General features: G+C 37.7%; 1 protein-coding gene across 7 annotated transcripts in view; it reads right to left on the reverse strand.

The window, feature by feature from the left end:
* Positions 1–18,967, reverse strand: part of TANC2 (tetratricopeptide repeat, ankyrin repeat and coiled-coil containing 2) — a 372,265-nt gene that overhangs the window by 209,651 nt on the left and 143,647 nt on the right. The window contains exon 1 of one of the 7 annotated variants that reach the window (XM_066363073.1): positions 7,145–7,330. The exons of the other annotated variants lie outside the window; for them this stretch is intronic. The gene's annotated coding sequence lies outside the window, so the exon portion shown is untranslated. Of the gene's footprint in view, positions 1–7,144; positions 7,331–18,967 lie in introns of those variants that run through there. 7 annotated transcript variants of the gene reach the window in all.

Consider the following 18,967-nt stretch of genomic DNA (forward strand, 5'->3'; position numbering starts at 1 on the left):
GACTGGTGGACCCCATTCTCAGAGTTTCTGATACAATAGTTTTGGTTTAGGACCCAAGAATTTGCCTTCCAAAGTTTCCAAGTGATGCTGATGCTTTTGGTGCTGGTTCACAGACCAAACTTTAAAGACTCACCAATTAGATGATCTCCAAAGTTTCTTCAAAATTTGAAAGCTATGAAATATATCATTTTAAAAAGTCTTAAATGGAAGTAGGCTGTTTATATTTTATTTGAACATATGTTAATACTGGATATTTGTTATCAGCCCTGAGATGAAAGCAAATTCACATGTAAGCTGGTATAAAATAGAAAAAAACAAAGAAATTTTGTTTGAAAAAATAATAATGACGTGGTATTGGGTAACATATATGTTTAATCTTCCTTTTTCCTTTTTTCGTGAGGTTAGGAAGTAACTGTGCTAAACTATATTGCTAAAGAATTTAATACTTTTACTTGTAACAAATGCTAAAATGGAAAACTCCACTGTGCAATGAAATGTATAACTTTAACATAATTCTAAGCATCTCATCGTATCATAAAAATATGACAATATACTTATTCATACTTTTTTGGAAGGGGGTGTTTTAAATTAAAAAAGGGGAAATTGCATACTTATCAATTGTTTTAGTTTGAATATGCAACCAGTTTCTACTAGAAGTAATATGAACTCATACTGAAATATGCTGAGCATTAATGAATACAGAGGGAGGTCAACACCAGCACCCAATATTGCTGACAGGATGTTTTCTAAACTCAAGCATGCTTTAACTACTCTCTGCTCAAGTTAAACACTTAATCTAAAAAGTAAAAAGTTTCCCTTCTCACCAAATAAAAAATTAGAAAGATAAAAAAAGTAAATATGGTCCTGCAATTGCCAATAAACAACATCATCAATTCTTATTGAGTACTTAATAGTATATACTAGAGACTGCTGTAAGCATTTTACCTGTAAAAATTCATTTAATCCTTACAAACCCTTTGTGAGTTGTTACCTACATATTTCACAGAAGGGAAAACAAAATCAGAGAGGTTATATACCATATTCAATATCACAGAGTAAGTAGCAGAAGCTTACTATACCATTATCACATAAAATTAACGTAAAAGAGTCATCTTGCCTGGTTTTAGCTATGTTAAAATAGTGAAGAGAAACTTATTGGGATGATGATGTTAAGTGGAGAGAAAATTACTTTATCCTCAAAAGTCTTGAAAGGTCCTATATTAAACTATAAATTATAGACTAAACAAAACAAAACAAAAAACCCCTAGAACTCTAAAAAGCATTATTTGGCCGTGAATTTCTCATTAGATGCTTCCTTTTCCCTCCTCCATTCCCACCTATTTTTATGTAGCCTCTCTTTCTCCTCTTTAAAGAAACAAAATACAATTATTTGCCTAATGTGGACCACTGCAGCTAAGAGTCTGGACTACAGTTCATGAAAGTAAAAAGGAGACTATGAAAACAGTAGATTCATGTCCTACAAAGAATTTGTATTCATAACCTCTACGTGAATTTGAAAACAGTGATTAAATATTCCCTAAAACCCACTCATATCTCAGCTTCCATAATTGTTATACCACCTTCGTTCTCCCAATATCTTTCAGACTGCATGTTATTAATCTCATCAACCTTTAAATATGGCTTTTCGATTCCTTAAGCTTAAGGCTTACTTCTTGATCCCTGAAGGTAGGTACTGAAGTTAGAGAAAGATCTAAATTGGAATCCTGATCTCTTCTGCTTGAATTGCTTAATGATGAATATTCATTCCCCACCTTTTCTGTTTATTTGTTCTATTCTCATTGGAAAGAGATTTTTACCTACTCTTAATGTTTTAACTACTCTTGATGAGTATAACTTCCAAATTTATATTTTCAAATTTTACTTTGGTTTAAAGTGCTGAAACCACATTTCCAATCTAATTTCCTGCTACCATCTATTATGAATTTAATGTGCCTCATTTTCTCAAAGCCATCAATTCCCATTCTTAAAGTAATAGAATAATCTTTGACAGATCTTCCACATTCCCGGATTCTATAAATGCCTGGTCACCAATTTGCTCATTCCTCAAAATCTTTTTCTCCTTGTATCTTATTCACTGCTACCATCTCAGTTTACCATTGTCCCAAAGGCCTCCAAAATCCATTCCTGGTTTTCTCTTCCACAGCATCCTTTATGTAATTACCACTGGAATGCATCCTGTCCTCTAGCTTCAAGATTTTACCCGTCATCTTATTTATCAATTCATTTTGTAATCCACATGGTAAATACAATCTTTTCTGTGACTTAAAAAATACCATTCTCTAAAATACTTAAGTTTAACTTACATGGGGAATTTGAGCAAAATGTAACTTTTCCATAATCTTCTGAGTGCCAAGGTCAGGCAATGCCAACATACGGCCCTGGGCCGAATCTGGCCTCGTAATGAGTTTATGTGGCCTGCGATTAAGTTTTTAATATTCTCTGCTACTTTAAAATCTCAGCTTCTCAGAAGCGGAAGCATCTTTGATTATTGGAAATCGAGATATTTAAGAGGATAGCGATACGCAGAAAAGAATTCCGCATGTGACTAATCTAGGGTTAACTTCCAATAATTGGTCGAATGGATTCGTGATACGTTATTTTTTTAAAAATTCCATTATAAAGATTTACAACTTTTGTACTGGTCTGTATGCGATATGAACTATTTGACGTTTTGCGGTGATGTGAAACCCACATTCTTTTAGGCGGAGTTTGCCAGTGCGACCCAAGGTCAAACAATTCGTTATTTTTGTGGTCAAGTGTGCTGAATCAAGTGGCATTGTAGCATAGACAATAGCTGCAGTTGATAACTGAAAACGTGTCCAGGCTGTTTGAAAAACGAAATAATTGTTTTATTTGCGATATAACCCCTTCAAGCTCATTCTATTAATTATTGTTTCGATTGATTGCGATACAGTTTGGATATTTATATGGTATGTAATTATATTATTAAAAATATTTTTATTAAAATAATATTGTATATTAAAATTTTTTCACTCATATTTATTCATAAACAAATTACATAATAAAATTTTTACTTAAACAAATCGTTTTTGTATTTAACATTTTTTAATTTTAATATTTCGTCTGGCCCGTGAAAAAAGTTTTCTTTCTAATCTGGCCCAGGGGCAAAAACTGTTGGCCACGCCTGGCCAAGACGATTGCTATCATACGTTGCTCTGCACAGTTATCCATTTTTCTTTCCTTTTAAATGACATAACGTCTTTTACTCGCGTATTTCCCTAAGTGTGTTCCTTGGAACACTTACTTGTTGCATATGATATTGTAGGATTTGTACAAAAAAACCAAAGGGTTTGTTGTCAAACAAGTGTTAGAGACACTAGATTAGTGATAATTAAACAGTTAAATAGAGGTTCCCTTATTGTAGGACTTCCCAGTTTTAAAAATGCTAAACTGTTAGTTTCGCCTTTTTTTTTTTTTTTTTTTTTTTTTTTTTTTGTGGCAGAGACAGAGAGAGTCAGACAGAGGGACAGATAGGGACAGACAGACAGGAAGGGAGATGAGAAACATTCATTCTTCATTGCAACTCCTTAGTTTTCATTGATTGATTTCTCATATGTGCCTTGACCAGGGGGCCACAGCAGATCGAGTGACCCCTTGCTAGAGCCAGCGACCTTGGGCTCAAGCTGGTGAGCCTTGCTCAAACCAAATAAGCCCCGCTCAAGCTGGCGACCTCGGGGTCTTGAACCTGGGTTCTCCGCATCCCAGTCTGATGCTCTATCCACTGCGCCACAGCCTGGTCAGGCCATCGTCATTCTTCTTCATTTCTGACATAAAGATATTTCCTTTCTCATTCCACTACAGCTTGACCCAGCTCAAACCACTACTCACTCTTTTGAACTAAGTAAGCCTTATACCTTTAATTAGATACATTTTTCATCCCTGCCTCATGATTGTATTTTTCCAGAGAAATACATACTTATTTTATTTCAGGACCTTTATTTCCTAAGTATGACACCCAGATCAAGAGATCTCAGTAGTATGTCTTAAATTTGGGAAATTATACAGGTAAGTAGTAGTATGTTGGGGTATGCAAATTTATGAGAAAATATGGCATATTTTCCTGAAGAGTGAGTTTTACTTAAAGGATTTTTTTTTTTTTGGAAAACATAAAAATGTAAAATGTAGACTATTTTTTAAGTAACTTTTTATTTTTTTATTTTTAAATTATAGTTGATGGAATGTAGACTATTTTAAAAGAAAAAGATATAAGATTTCCAAAATAATCCAGGTTTGCTTTGGTTGCCCCTTTAAAATATATCCTATACCCCTTTGATTTGCATTCAAATTTCTCTGTCCCGAAGATACTCCCAAGGAAAAGTCTAAAAATCACTGAGGCAGGCCAATGGAGAGAAAGGGTAGAGAAGAGAATTGTTACTTAGAGAATGCTTCCTTTGTGATAAATACTATACTAGATCCTTTACAGATATGCTGCTTCCCAAGGAAAAGTCTAAAAATCACTGAGGCAGGCCAATGGAGAGAAAGGGTAGAGAAGAGAATTGTTACTTAGAGAATGCTTCCTTTGTGATAAATACTATACTAGATCCTTTACAGATATGCTGCTCACAATAGCTAGAGGATATTTTATCATTTCATATTCATTTTGAAATATCCCCTAATTTTTGTGAGCAGTATATTATCTTTCTTAATGCCTAGAATGACACTACAATAAGGCATTATTTCATTAACTTTACAGAAGAGAAACTTCAGAGAGGTTAATATGTCCTAAGCTGCAAAGCTTACAAGTTATTAAAATGTTTTATTGTAGAACACTGGAGTGATAAAGAGGACACATTTGTCATAGAAATATTATGATTGATTCCCATAAGGAAAAAATAACTAGAAATCATTCTTTTAAAATAATTTATCACCAATGTGAGATTTTTAGTCTTAATGTAGATCTTGATAGAAATGAGGTGTCTATTTCCTAGTAAAAGCTTATCAGCAGTACTAATAAACTTTCAGATATTCAGAAGTGTTAATGGATAACATGTTTAAGTCCTAGTTAATGGAAACTAGGGAATAAACTAAAGCCTTCTGTATTTATAAATTTTATGTATAATTTATAAAAGGAATGCCTACTATCAAATAAGATTTTACCCAGTTGTCTATTTTATTAATGATATTGGCTTGAGACTTGTTTGGAGGTTCTGGCAGGGGAGCGCAGCTACTTGTATACCCTTGACTGAAGAACGGTCCTCTCCTCTATCGGGGAAGGTCGTCCTCTTTGACCTAGCGCGCAGCTTCGGGAGGGACACACATGGAGCGGTGAGGGAGGAAGGTGACACCCTCTTACCCAGCCAGATCAGCCGAATCAACTCTGGTGATCAATGGGGTGACAGATGTAGCAGCCAGATCACCCTCACATCCTAATGATATTGAAAAAACTTGAAAGGATTTTAGAAAGTAAATCTGAAGATGTCAAACTCTTTTGGAATTGATGGGTTAAATTATAAGTCCAAAGTAGGAGGTTTAATATTTTCATAGAATGCTGCCAGTTTAATCTACAACTTAAATCTTTATATACTGAATAAACCAGATGGCTCCTACTTTAAAAAAACCTAAAGAGCACAGTACATGATATACAGATTCACCAAATCAACTTCCTGAAAAATCTCTCAAAATAGGGAATTTCACTAGTGGGTTTTATGTTAGACAATTTACAAACAAATACGCTATATAGAACCTTTCAGGACTATATCCATTGGGTAAGGCTCCAAACATAAAAAATATCACAGGATCATCCAAAGATGATTACTTTAAAATTGAATAAGTCTATTATTAAAAATGTAACTTTTCTCCAATCAGTCTTTTTTATTAATAAGAATTATGGTTTTGGAGATAATGCAATACAAAATTCTTTGTACATATTCATTTGTGAAGATAGGCTAGTTATAAGAAAGTGTTAACTTATAATGTACAGTTATTAATATACATACATTTTAAAATTCATATTTTCTTGCATTGCAATGGTTGAAATGTGAATATGCAATTTATTCTATTACTTACAGGCTTTCAAATAAAAGTAGACACTAAATGACAGATGACTGTAAGTATAAATGATTAGTATTTTCATTATCCTTTAAATACATTAATTCTCCCTATTTAAAGGTTTCTTAAACATTGAGCAGTCATGTACAGCTCTAAATATAGGCAAAGATCTCAAGAATGGAAGGACTATAAATCAAAATGCAGTAATAACAAAGTAATAAATTCTTTTTCTCCCTAATTGTGTAAATTATGTAGTTACGATCCTAAACTAGATCTTCTCTGAACAAAATGCATTTAAGAAGAGCAATTCAGGAAGATAAAAGCCCATCTAAAATACCTTTTTCTTTTATGACTGAACATCAGTCTAAATATTCTCATTTTGAAAAACCAAGTTCCTACTTTTAGTACATTTCTAAGTTTCCATGGTTAGCTAAAGAACTACAAAGAGAAATTAAAAGGCAGTAAACAGTCTTTTAAGAAAATTCAACCTATGAATTCAATTTATCTTAAATTGATCATTACCAAATGGTCTAAAAATACAAGTAAAAATGGAAAAATCTCTAATTTACCTTTCTCAACGGGGAAAACAAACACCGTAAACAACAAAACTAGCAAGTAATGTCAAGTTTTAAAAAATCCTTAAAACTATTCAAAGTACATTCATTTGTAACCACTGCAATTAACAAAATAAAAATTAGATGTATTAATAAAGCATATTTACAAAAATTCTATATTTCCATTCTATTATTTTTTAAAAGTATACTTTACATTTAAGGTTATTGCATTAAGAAGCAAAAATCTATTCTGAGTTCACAACCTAATAAAAAAAAATCTGACCAATAACATGAAAAAAAATTGAGGTAACAGCTTTCTTTATAATGAAATTATTTTTTAAAATATGAAACTATTTAAAATATCCATAAACACACAAACACACACAAATAAAAGAACACACAAAAATTCAATAAATGTGCCTAAAGACATTTTTCTTAAATTGCTTCCTTGAAAATTGTCACATTTTCTTAGGTTGCGTTTCTTTTTCTACAAAGCTCAAAATAGGACTCATAGTTCAGCAATCCATGTAACACACAAATATTCTACTCATCATACTCACAAGCTTTAGTTTTTCTTCCTCATAAGTCAATACTCTATAGTCTTTTCTCCTGAAAACATGAAAGGCTTCTTCTTATTCACTGGTCATGTTATCAGATCTGACACATCAGTAATGATGCACACTTGAATTTTCTCCAGCCAGCTCTTCACACAGCCAAGCACTTACTGTGTGTTACAGGTGATACTTCTTACAGCAAACGTTGATTATGGTCCCAAAGCACAAGTGATGCTCCCAAATGAGCTTAGAACCCTTAACAACATCACCTGCTTCTTTTTGTATCCAGAGATGCAATGTGGTATTTGTTTTGAACAGCTAATGATTTCAAGACAGATTACACGGACGAGTTCTTTTCCTTAGATTGCCTGACAGAAGCTTATCCTTTCAGAATACTGCAGCAAATATAGTCTGTATGATTCCCTTATGAAAAAAAGTATTTTTATACAATTTTTCTCTGTGGCGCAGTTTAGTTTACCCTTCTGTTAGAGTAAACTGCTGGAAGAACAGGTTCTGAGGTTTCTAATGGCGCAGTATTAACATAGTGAATGATTCACGGATGTTCTTAACATTCAGGATTAACATGGAAGGCTAGCAATGCAGCCCAGGTCCAGAGCTGATGAATGGTGCAGTGCTGCTGTTGTCATAGCAACCGAAAAGAAAAAAAAAAAAGCACCATATAAGGAGCTGTGACATGGATTCTGGGAACCATTTATATTAAAAAACTAAGCTCCTCATGCCTTAAAGCTATAAATGCCTCTCTTAGTGAGTCCTCCTCTGAATTCTTAAATCAGAGCTGTGTGAATGAATACATATTGCAAAATACAGCAACTAAGTAGTCACTAACAAAAAACTGCTTATTAATGTAACTTATAAAATTAACAATACTGTAGCAAACTAATATGTGCCTGCGGTATCTTCATAATTTATTGGGTTAAATGATAAAATTAGTGAAAGGGAAAGAACTGTCTAGAATGTAAGATAGCAGAAAATTTATTTTTAAATACGTAGAGATATTAAAAACCTGATTAATGACTTTTCTCTCCAATGGCACCATCAGATACACCAACACTACAGAACTGTCAATTGATTGACTAATATAGCAGCAATGGTATCAATTTCAAAGATAAACATACTACCTCCTACATTGCTTCTAGATGCAGAAAGGTTCAACACACTAACTGCCTCAAAATGCACATATGATCATGATCAAGGAAATGCTTTGTGTTAATCACTGGTGGGACAGGGTAATTGTTCTACCCCATGAGTCCGAAGGTCTTTCCCTATTGGGTTTGGAGAACTTTTCTGTTGTCATAGTTTCTCCTCACCTCCAAGGAATCCAGAAGAGTCCCTTCCCTTCCAGTGGACACAGGATAGCTTGAAAAAAGAATTGTGGGAGAAGGGGAGCTAGGGTTAATGTATGAATTTAGCAGTGGTAATGGTACGCTTTCTGCAGTATTCTAGACATAGCTCTGAATTGTCTTGTAAAGAAAAAAGTTTTCAGTAGGCTTCTGAGGCATATGATCCATTGGTATACACTCACCTATTTAGACAGGACAATTCTGTATGACAGAAATTTTCAAACTTTTTCACCTCATGACACACAAACTAAAACTCTGCTGCATACTGAAAAATAATTTTTTTGCCAATCTGTCAAAGAATATATATATAATTTTGATTCAATCACACCAGATAGCTATTGTGGTTTGGCTGTTGTAATTTTTTATTTGACAATTGGGAAAAGGAGGTCAGTGCCCTTCACTAAATAATCAAGTATTGCATGTTTTTAAAATTCTTGGCCCTGGCCGGTTGGCTCAGCGGTAGAGCGTCGGCCTGGCGTGCGGGGGACCCGGGTTCGATCCCCAGCCAGGGCACATAGGAGAAGCGCCCATTTGCTTCTCCACCCCCCCCTCCTTACTCTCTGTCTCTCTCTTCCCCTCCCGCAGCCAAGGCTCCATTGGAGCAAAGATGGCCCGGGCGCTGGGGATGGCTCCTTGGCCACTGCCCCAGGCACTAGAGTGGCTCTGGTCATGACAGAGCGACGCCCCGGAGGGGCAGAGCATCGCCCCTGGTGGGTGTGCCGGGTGGATCCTGGTCGGGCGCATGCGGGAGTCTGTCTGACTGTCTCTCCCCGTTTCCAGCTTCAGAAAAATGCAAAAAAAAAATTAAAAAAAATTAAATTCTTGCAGCACACTGGTTGAAAATTACTGCTATATGAAATTGTTCTGTATCATATCAATATATGTTTCTTTTCTATCACTACACATTTAATGAAATGTCCTGATACAAAGTAAAGCAAAACAGTTAATTTATTATACTGTTCTCTTACATGGGCAGCATTGCCACTACACTAATAATTCTAGTATAATTATATATTTGTTAGTCAAAAGTTTATAATGTATTAATCTCCATATCTGATGATAACCTCAGTACAATGTCAATAAAAAGGACTGCAATGTAGAAGGAAGGACATTTCACTTGACTAGTTAACTGCTTGTATCTGTAATAATGGCTCATTTGCTTACTAGACATAACCCTGGCAAATCACTTAACTCCAAGTCTCAAATTCATCACCAATGAAGTATGGGTAATAATATATTTTCTACCTTCTTCGTACAGCAATAGTGGAAATAAGATAATGTAACTTAAAAGTTTGAAATTCTAAAGATCTATGTTGTCTTATTTAAAAATACCTACTTAAGCAAAACCACAAAGACAAAAAGGGAAAATGTATTTCAATAGAAGTAAACAGACCCTGGCTTGGTTAGTTAGAAGAGCACTGTCCAGATACACCAAGGTTGCAAGTTTGATCCCAGTCAGGGCACAAAAATAATCAACCAAAGAATGCATTTAAAAAATGAACAATAAAAGGATGTTTCTCTCTTTCTCCCTTCCTCTCTAAAGTCAGTCAGTCAATCAATCAATCAATCAATCAACGGGGCAGAAGAATTCAACAGACATAAAATGTCTGAAAGAGTAATTACAAGTCTTCAGTGACTTCAGAGTAATGGTGGTGAGAGAGATACCCCTGATCTCTCCCCTTGAAATTTCAACAAATTGAACTATTAACACAGCAAAGAAATCCCAGCTCGGTCTCTAGGCACACCTGAAAGATCCGCATACCAAATGGGCTAAAGGTGGGAAGGGGTGAAAAGGGGGGCAGAAGATAAAACACATTTGCGGTTGACTCTGGGCAGAAGACAAACCCAGAGTGATTAGGTTTTTTTTTCCTCTGCCAGACTACAGGGAGGAAGGAAACTCAAGCTGTCTGGATTTTGTCTGAGGGGTACAGAGAGAAAAACCTGGAGTGACTGGGTCTCTTTCTGCTGGGAGGAGCGGTGAGACAGAGGGGCAGAGGAGAAGATAAACCAACATGGCCAGAGTGCGGGGTCATGGGCAGTGTTTCCCCAGTCTACCTGCAGCCCACATTCAGCAGAGATGAAGAAAAGTGTGGCCCCTCAGATCCCACCTCCCTCACCTTGCTGTACAAAGAGTGACAGAAACAAACCCCACAACTAGCTCTCCAGAGCCACTCTCTCCTCTGAAGAACACAAGTGCTTTGCATCTGGACCCCAGGTCTGTTGAGACAAGAGAAGGAGTTCCCAGAAGCCTAAGACTGCCATTGTTAGAGCTGTAAAACAAGAAAGCTGAAGCTGTAAAACCCTCACAACATGCTCCACCCACCAACATGACCAGCCCCACCTACATCCTTGCAACAGCAACATCTCAGCAGAGGACAGCCCAGTAACTTCACAGAGCTACAGGTTGTAGTACAGTGACACCTACTAGAAGAAACCTCTCAAAACCAAAATTCAGCCCTGACCGGTTGGCTCAGTGGTAGAGCATCGGCCTGGCGTGCGGGAGTTCCGGGTTCGATTCCCAGCCAGAGCACACAGGAGAAGCGCCCATCTGCTTCTCCACCCCTCCCCCTCTCCTTCCTCTCTGTCTCTCTCTTCCCCTCCTGCAGCCAAGGCTCCATTGGAGCAAGGTTTGCCCGGGCGCTGAGGATGGCTTTGTGGCCTCTGCCTCAGGTGCTAGAATGGCTCTGATTGTGGCAGAGCGATGCCCCAAGATGGGCAGAGCATCGCCCCCTGGTGGGCATGCCGGGTGGATCCCGGTCAGGCGCATGTGTGAGTCTGTCTGACTGCCTCCCTGTTTCCAACTTAAGAAAAATACAAAAAAAAAAAACAAAATTCATTTTTCTTTATTTTTTCTTTTTTCCTTTTTTCTTATTCTTTTCCCTTTCTTTTAAATTTCATTTCCTTTATTTTTTATATATTTTATTCTTTTTTTGTTTTTTTGGGTTTTGTTCCTTTTTTCTGTATTTTTTTCTTCTTTACTTGGCATAATTTTTAAAATTTTTATATTTTTTATTGTATTTTTAAATTCTTTTAGTTGTCTTTTTGTTAGGATTCTTAACACCACTCTCAAATGCCATCAAGGAAGAAGAAATCAAATACTATGGCTACACAAGACAGAGATGTAGTGCAGAAAGAAAATAAAAAATCTCTAGAAAACAATCTCAATCACATGAAACTTTTGGAGTTAAATGATAAAAGAATTCAAAATTGAAGTTCTGAAAATATTCAAAGAAATGCAAGAAGACACCAATAGGCAACTTAATGAGCTCAGAAAACAAAACGAATATCTCACCAAGGAGATTGAAACTTTAAAAACAGAGATGAAGAACTCAATACATGAACTGAAAACTAAGGTAGCAACTTCGGCTGACAGAACAAGCCAGATAGAGGAAAGAAACAGTGACATCGAAGACAGGCAACTAGAGATGCTACAAAAGAGAAGAGAGACTCATGAATTAAAACAACTGAGAGAGCTCTACAAGAATTGTCTGACTCCATTAGAAAGAGCAATATAAGAATAGGTATATCAGAATAAGAAGAGAGGGAGAAAGGAATGGAGAGACTATTCAAACAAATAATTGATCAGAACTTCCACAGCCTATGGCAGTGGTTTGCAAACCATGGCTCATGAGCCACATGCAGCTCTTTGGCCCCTTGAGTGTGGTTCTTTGGCCAGCTTAGGAATACCTTAATTAAGTTAATAACAATATACCTACCTATATAGTTTAAGTTTAAAAAATTTGGCTCTCAAAATAAATTTCAATCATTGTACTATTAATATTTGGCTGTTGACTAATGAGTTTGCCGACCACTGGCCTATGGGAAGAGTTAGAGCCTTGAATCCAAGAAGCAAACAGAATGTCGAGTTACCTCAACCCAAAGAGACCTACACCAAGGCACATCGTAATAAAACAGTCAAAATATCAGTGACAAAGAGCCTGACCAGGTGGTGGTGCAGTGGATAGAGTGTTGGACTGGGATCAGAGGGCCCAGGTTTGAAACCGCAAGGTCACCGGCTTGAGCACAGGCTCACGGGCTTGAGTGCAGGCTCACCAGCTTGAGCACGGGGATGTTGGCTTGAATGTGGGATCATAGACATGACCTCACAGTCGCTGGCTTGAGCCCAAGGTTGCTTGCTTGAGCAAGGGTCACTCTGCTCTGCTGTAGCCCCTGGTCAAGTCACATATAAGAAAATCATCAATGAACAATGAAGAAGCTGCAATAAAGAATTGATGCTCCTCGGCCCTGGCCGAGCGGTAGGCTTCTTGGTTGGCTCAGCGGTAGAGCGTCGGCCTGGTGTGTGGGGGATCCGGGTTCAATTCCCGGTCAGGGCACATAGGAGAAGCGCCCATTTGCTTCTCCATTCCCCCCCTCCTTTCTCTCTGTCTCTCTCTTCCCCTCCCGCAGCCAAGGCTCCACTGGAGCAAAGATAGCCCGGGCGCTGGGGATGGCTCCTTGGCCTCTGCCCCAGGCGCTAGAGTGGCTCTGGTCGTGGCAGAGCATCGCCCCCTGGTGGGCGTGCCGGGTGGATCCCGGTCGGGTGCATGCGGGAGTCTGTCTGACTGTTTCTCCCCGTTTCCAGCTTCAGAAAAATACAAAGAAAAAAAAAAAGAATTAATGCTTCTCATCTCTCTCCCTTCCTGCATGTCTGTCCCTGTCATTCTCTTTCTCTTTCTCTGTCTCTGCCTCACACACACACACACACACACACACACACACACACACATCAGTAACAAAGGAATAATCCTCAAGGCATCTGGGGAAAAGAAGAACATAACATATAAAGGAAAGCCCATTAGGTTATCATTGGATTTTCTGCAGACACTCTACAAGCCAGAAAAGAGTGGACTCAAATATTTAAAGTACTGAAAAAGAGGAATTATCAGCCAAAAATACTGTATCAAAGTTATCTTTCAAATATGAAGGAAAAAGAAAAAGTTTTACAGACCTACAGAAGTTGAGGGGATTTATTGCCAGAAAACCCCCACTGTAGGAAATACTCAAGGGGGTTATTCTACCAGACACAAAGAAAAAAAGAAATCAAAACTACAAGTAAAACTCCAACAAGGTCACAATAAAAACAAGGATAATCTGTGACAACTGTAACATAAAAGGGGAGAGGATAAACATCTGCAGTAGCAAAGGAGGATGGAATGTAGAAGCACTCACAGGACAAAGGACTCTTGTATATATATGAACATTTTTCTCTTAACCTAATGGTAAGCACCCATAAAAAAGCTACTAAAAAGAAGAAACAGGAGAAATAAGTATGGAATACCACCAAAGAAAAACAACTGACAGAAACAAAAAAGAAAAGAACCAAAAAAGACACAGAGATACCAAAAAACAAAACATAAAATAGCTATAGGAAATCCTCACACATCAATAATTACCCTAAATGTAAATGGACTGAAGTCACCAATAAAAAGGTTCAGAGTAGTAGACTGGATCAAAAAGCATAACTCAATCATATGCTGCCTTCAAGAGACACATCTAAGCTGCAAGGACAAGAGTAGACTCAAAATGAAAGAAAGGTTGGAAAACGATTCTCCAAGCAAATAATATCCAAAGGAAAGCAGGTGTAACCATAATCATACCTGACAATGCTGACTTCAAGACAACAAAGGTAACCAGAGACAAAGATGGACCATTTCATAATAATAAAGGGGACATTGTATCAAGAAGACATAACACTTCTTAATATATATGCGCTGAACCAGGGAGCACAAAAATATTTAAGACATCTACTAACTGATATAAAAATAGAAGCAGACAAATACAAAATCATATTTGGAGATTTCAATACATACAACTCCATTGACAGCTTTAGATAGATCATCCCAACAGAAAAATCAATAAAGAAATATTGGCTTTAAATGACACACTGGGCCAAATGGACGTAATAGACATTTACAGGTCATTTCATCCTAAAACATCAGGTTATACATTCTTCTCCTGTGTACAGGGAACATTCTCAAGGATAGACCATGTATTGGGCCACAAAACTAACATCAACAAATTCAGGAAGATTGAAACTAGACCAAACATATTTTCTGACCATAAAGCTTTGAAATCAGAATTCAATTGTAAAAAAAGTAAAGAAACACACAAAAATGTGAAAATTAAACAACATACTTCTAAAAAATGACTGGGTCAAAAAAGAAATAAGGCCCTGGCTGGTTGGTTCAGCAAAAGAATGTCAGCCTGGCATGTAGAAGTCCTGGGTTCAATTCCCAGTCAGGGCACACAGGAGAAACAACCATCTGCTTCTCTACACCTCCCCTTCCCTTACCCTCCTGCAGCCATGGCTCAAATGAGCAAGTTGGCCCAGGCACTGAGTATGGCTTCATGCCTCACCTCAGGCACTAAAACAGCTCAATTGCCAAGTAACAGAGCAGCAGCCTCAGACGGACAGAACATCAGCCCCAAACAGAGGTTGCCAGGTGGATCCTGGTCAGCACACATGAGGGAGGGAATGCATATCAAAACTACAATGAGATACCACCTCACACTTGTTAGATTGGCTATTATCAATAAGACAGGTAATAACAAGTGTTAGAGAGGCTGTGGAGAAAATGGAACCCTCATTCACTGCCAGTGGGAATGCAAATTAGTACAACCATTATGAAAGAAACTATGGTGGTTCCTCAAAAAACTAACAGAACTACCATATGACCCAGCAATCCCTCCACTGGGTATCTACCCCCAAAATTTGAAAACATTGGTATGTAGAGACACATGCACCCCCATGTTCATCACAGCACTATTCACAGTGGCCAAGACATGGAAACAACCAAAATGTCCCTCAACAGAATACTGGATAAAAAAAGATATGGTACATACAATGAAATACTACTCAGCCATAAGAAATGATGACATAGTGTCATTTATGACAACATGGATGGACCTTAAGAACATTCTACTGAGTGAAATAAGTAAATCAGAGAAAGCTAAGAACTGTATGATTTCACACATAGGTGGGATATAAAACTGAGACTCATGGACAAAGATAAAAGTAAAGTGGTTACGGGGGGCGGAGAGGGGAGCTGGTGGGGGGAAGGGTATAAAGAGGGACAAATATAAGGTGACGAAAAACAATTTGACTTTGGGTGACAGGTATACAAGACAACAGTTCAAATGCTACAGAAATGTTTACCTAAAACTTACATACTCTTAATGATCAATGTTACCCTGTTAAAGTTCATTTTTTAATAAAATTTTTTAAGAAAATAATTTTTTCAAGCTTTTTATATTTGATTATCTGACTTCATCACATTATACATATTTGTTGTAAAGAACTATTTCATTTTAGAATTATAGTAAACAGATGCTGTGGACTAGTGTTAAAGAACTGTAGCCCTGGCTGGGTGGTTCAATGGATAGAACATCATCCTGGGGCACTGAGGTCACAGGTTCGATCCCTGGTCAGGGCATGTATATAAAAAACAATCAATGAGTGCACAACTAAATGGAACTAGTGGAACAACAAACTGATGCTTCTCTCTTTATCTTCCCCTTTCTCTTTCACTGTCTCTCTCTTCCTAAATTACAGGGGAAAAATTTTTTAATTAAAAAATGTATAATATAATCATGTAAAAGTAATTCTATTGCACTAATATTACTTATATTTTTAGACAGACAACACACTCAACAGAACAAATGCTATAGAAATGTTTACCTGCAACCTATGTACTCTTATTAATTTTCTAAGTAAAAAATGGGAAATAGGGAAAAAAAGAGAAAATAAGTTGGAAATAAAGAAGTATAAGTGATTTCTAAAGAACATGTAAAGTGAGATATCTGTTTTAGATGACCTTCAAATACTTTTTATTTTACCTTACTAGAAAACTGTAGAGGGCCTGGCAAGTTGGCTCAGCAGTAGAACGTTGGCATGGCATGTATAAGTCCTGGGTTTGTTTCCAGTCAGGGCACACAGGAGAGGCGACTATCTGCTTCTCTACTGCTCCCCCTCCCCCTTCTCTCTCTCTCACTCTCTCTTTTCCTCCTGCAGCCAGTGGCTTGAATGATTAGAGCACATAGGCCCCAGGCACTGAGGATGGCTCCATGGAGCCATTACCTCAGGCACTAAAATTAGCTCAGTTGTGAGGATGGCCCCAGATGGGCAGAACATCGGCTCTAGAGGGTGGTTGCAGGTGGATCCTGTCTGAGACCCGTGCAGGAGGCTGTCTCACTATCTCCCTTACTCTCACTTAAAAAAAAAAGAGAAAGAAAACAAAGGAAAGAAAGAAAGAAGGAAGGAAGGAAGGAAGGAAGGAAGGAAGGAAGGAAGGAAGGAAGGAAGGAAGGAAGGAAGGAAGGAAGGAAGGAAGGAAACAGGGAGGAAGGGAAGGGAAGGGAGGAGAGGGGAGGGGAGGGGAGGGGAAGAAAACAAAGGAAAGGAAAGGAAGAAAAGGAAGGGAGGATGGGAAGGGAGGGGAGGGGAGGGGAGGGGAGGGAGGGAGGAAGGAAGGAAGGAAGGAAGGAAAGAAGGAAGGAAGGAAGGAAGGAAGGAAGGAAGGAAGGAAGGAAGGAAGGAAGGAAGGAAGGAAGGAAGGAAGGAAGGAAGGAAGGAAGGAAAAGAAAAAAAAGAAAACTAAAGCATTTATGTTAGATTTAAAACGCCCATGGACTGCATACCTCAGGTTCCTTGTTTCCTTGATAGTATAATCTCTTCTAAGTACACTTTCTAAATCAAATACAGAGGTGGGCAAAAGTAGGTCTACAGTTGTTTGTATGGAAAAAGATATGCAGGCTAAATAAATAATAATATAAGAATATCCCTGGCCAGGTAGTTTAGCTGGTTAGAAGTCATGCTGATATACCATGGTTGTGGGTTCATTCCCCCGTCATGGCACATACAAGAATCAACCGAAGAATGCATACATGAGTAGAACAACAAATTAATGTTTTTCTCTTTCTCAAATCAATAAAAAATTTTAAAAAAAATACAAGAATAAACTGTGTTTTGTGTTCTCTCAACTGTAAACCCACTTTTGCCCACCTCTGTATTGTCTTGCCACATAATTATTTTTGAGGGTAAGCCACTTTAGTTTTTGTCTTTTAGAATACCAACAACCCAACAGCTTAGGAAAAGAGGGTAAGTTCATCTCTTCCCCTTTATCCATTCATTAAATGGATTCTAGAATAATTTTTATTTTATTTTTTTATTTTATTTTATTTTTGTATTTTTCTGAAGCTGGAAATGGGGAGAGACAGTCAGACAGACTCCCACATGCACCCGACCGGGATCCACCCGGCACGCCCACCAGGGGCGAAGCTCTGCCCACCAGGGGGCGATGCTCTGCCCCTCCGGGGTGTCGCTCTGTCTCAACCAGAGCCACTCTAGCGCCTGGGGCAGAGGCCAAGGAGCCATCCCCAGCGCCCGGGCCATCTTTGTTCCAATGGAGCCTTGGCTGCGGGAGGGGAAGAGAGAGACAGAGAGGAAGGGGGGGGGGGGTGGAGAAGCAAATGGGCACTTCTCCTATGTGCCCTGGCCGGGAATCGAACCCGGGTCCCCCGCACACCAGGCCGACGCTCTACCGCTGAGCCAACCGGCCAGGGCCCCAGAATAATTTTTAAAAAATACAAACTTGGACAACAAATTATTTTCCACTGGTTTTCATTTTAATGTTGCTTATGCTCTGTACTAGCTGACTAAGATGAGGACATGGTTAAGGTACTTTAAAAGACAAAGTACATAGGTTTGGTTTGCTTTTTGAAATACTGGGTTAAACATAAGGTAAGGGCAGAGACAGGTATAAGGGGCTAAGCTATTCCCATGGCTACTAAATTTTAACTTCCTTATTATTAATGTAGGCAGACCACTCTGAAACTTAACGAAGTTTTAGATTCTTTTTCTTTTCATTCTTTTCCCAATTTTCTCCTTTTACAATCTTTCTCTAAGTATTTATCAGTGCTAAACTCTACAGTGCTCAAAAGTAGGGTAATACTTATGAAGAGGTAAATACATGAAATCCCTATTCTCACAGAAGAAAAATATCATTGTACTTGTTATAGGAGTTCAAGTTTTGGCCAGATTTCTAATGTGGGATTTTTCCTTTCCTAGTAATGGTTACTGTTCCAGATCAGGACTTGAAATTTGCAACAGTAATGACTAATATAAAAGTGAAAAAAATAGATTCTTAAAAATCATATAATGTCACCTCTATACATAGCCAATTATTCATCTGGTGGTCAATAAAAAAAGTAAGAAAAACTGGCAGGGTTGGACATAGCAAGCAGCAGTATTTCTGTTTAATGAACACCATGAATGATATTTAAAGAATTTCTGAGGACAATTTTCATTAATACAGTTTTACTTGGTATGTTGACTTTATTACCTAACCCCTGAATAAAATTTTACCAAATGTGTGATGCTACTTCTAAATTATAACCTCAACATTTGAAAAAATTGTTAGCTGAGAGGTGGTTCATTCAGAGTGTCTATACTGATAAGTAGAACATAAAT

The sequence above is a fragment of the Saccopteryx leptura genome, chromosome 2 (genome assembly GCF_036850995.1).
Source record: "Saccopteryx leptura isolate mSacLep1 chromosome 2, mSacLep1_pri_phased_curated, whole genome shotgun sequence".
NCBI classification, from domain to species: domain Eukaryota; kingdom Metazoa; phylum Chordata; class Mammalia; order Chiroptera; family Emballonuridae; genus Saccopteryx; species Saccopteryx leptura.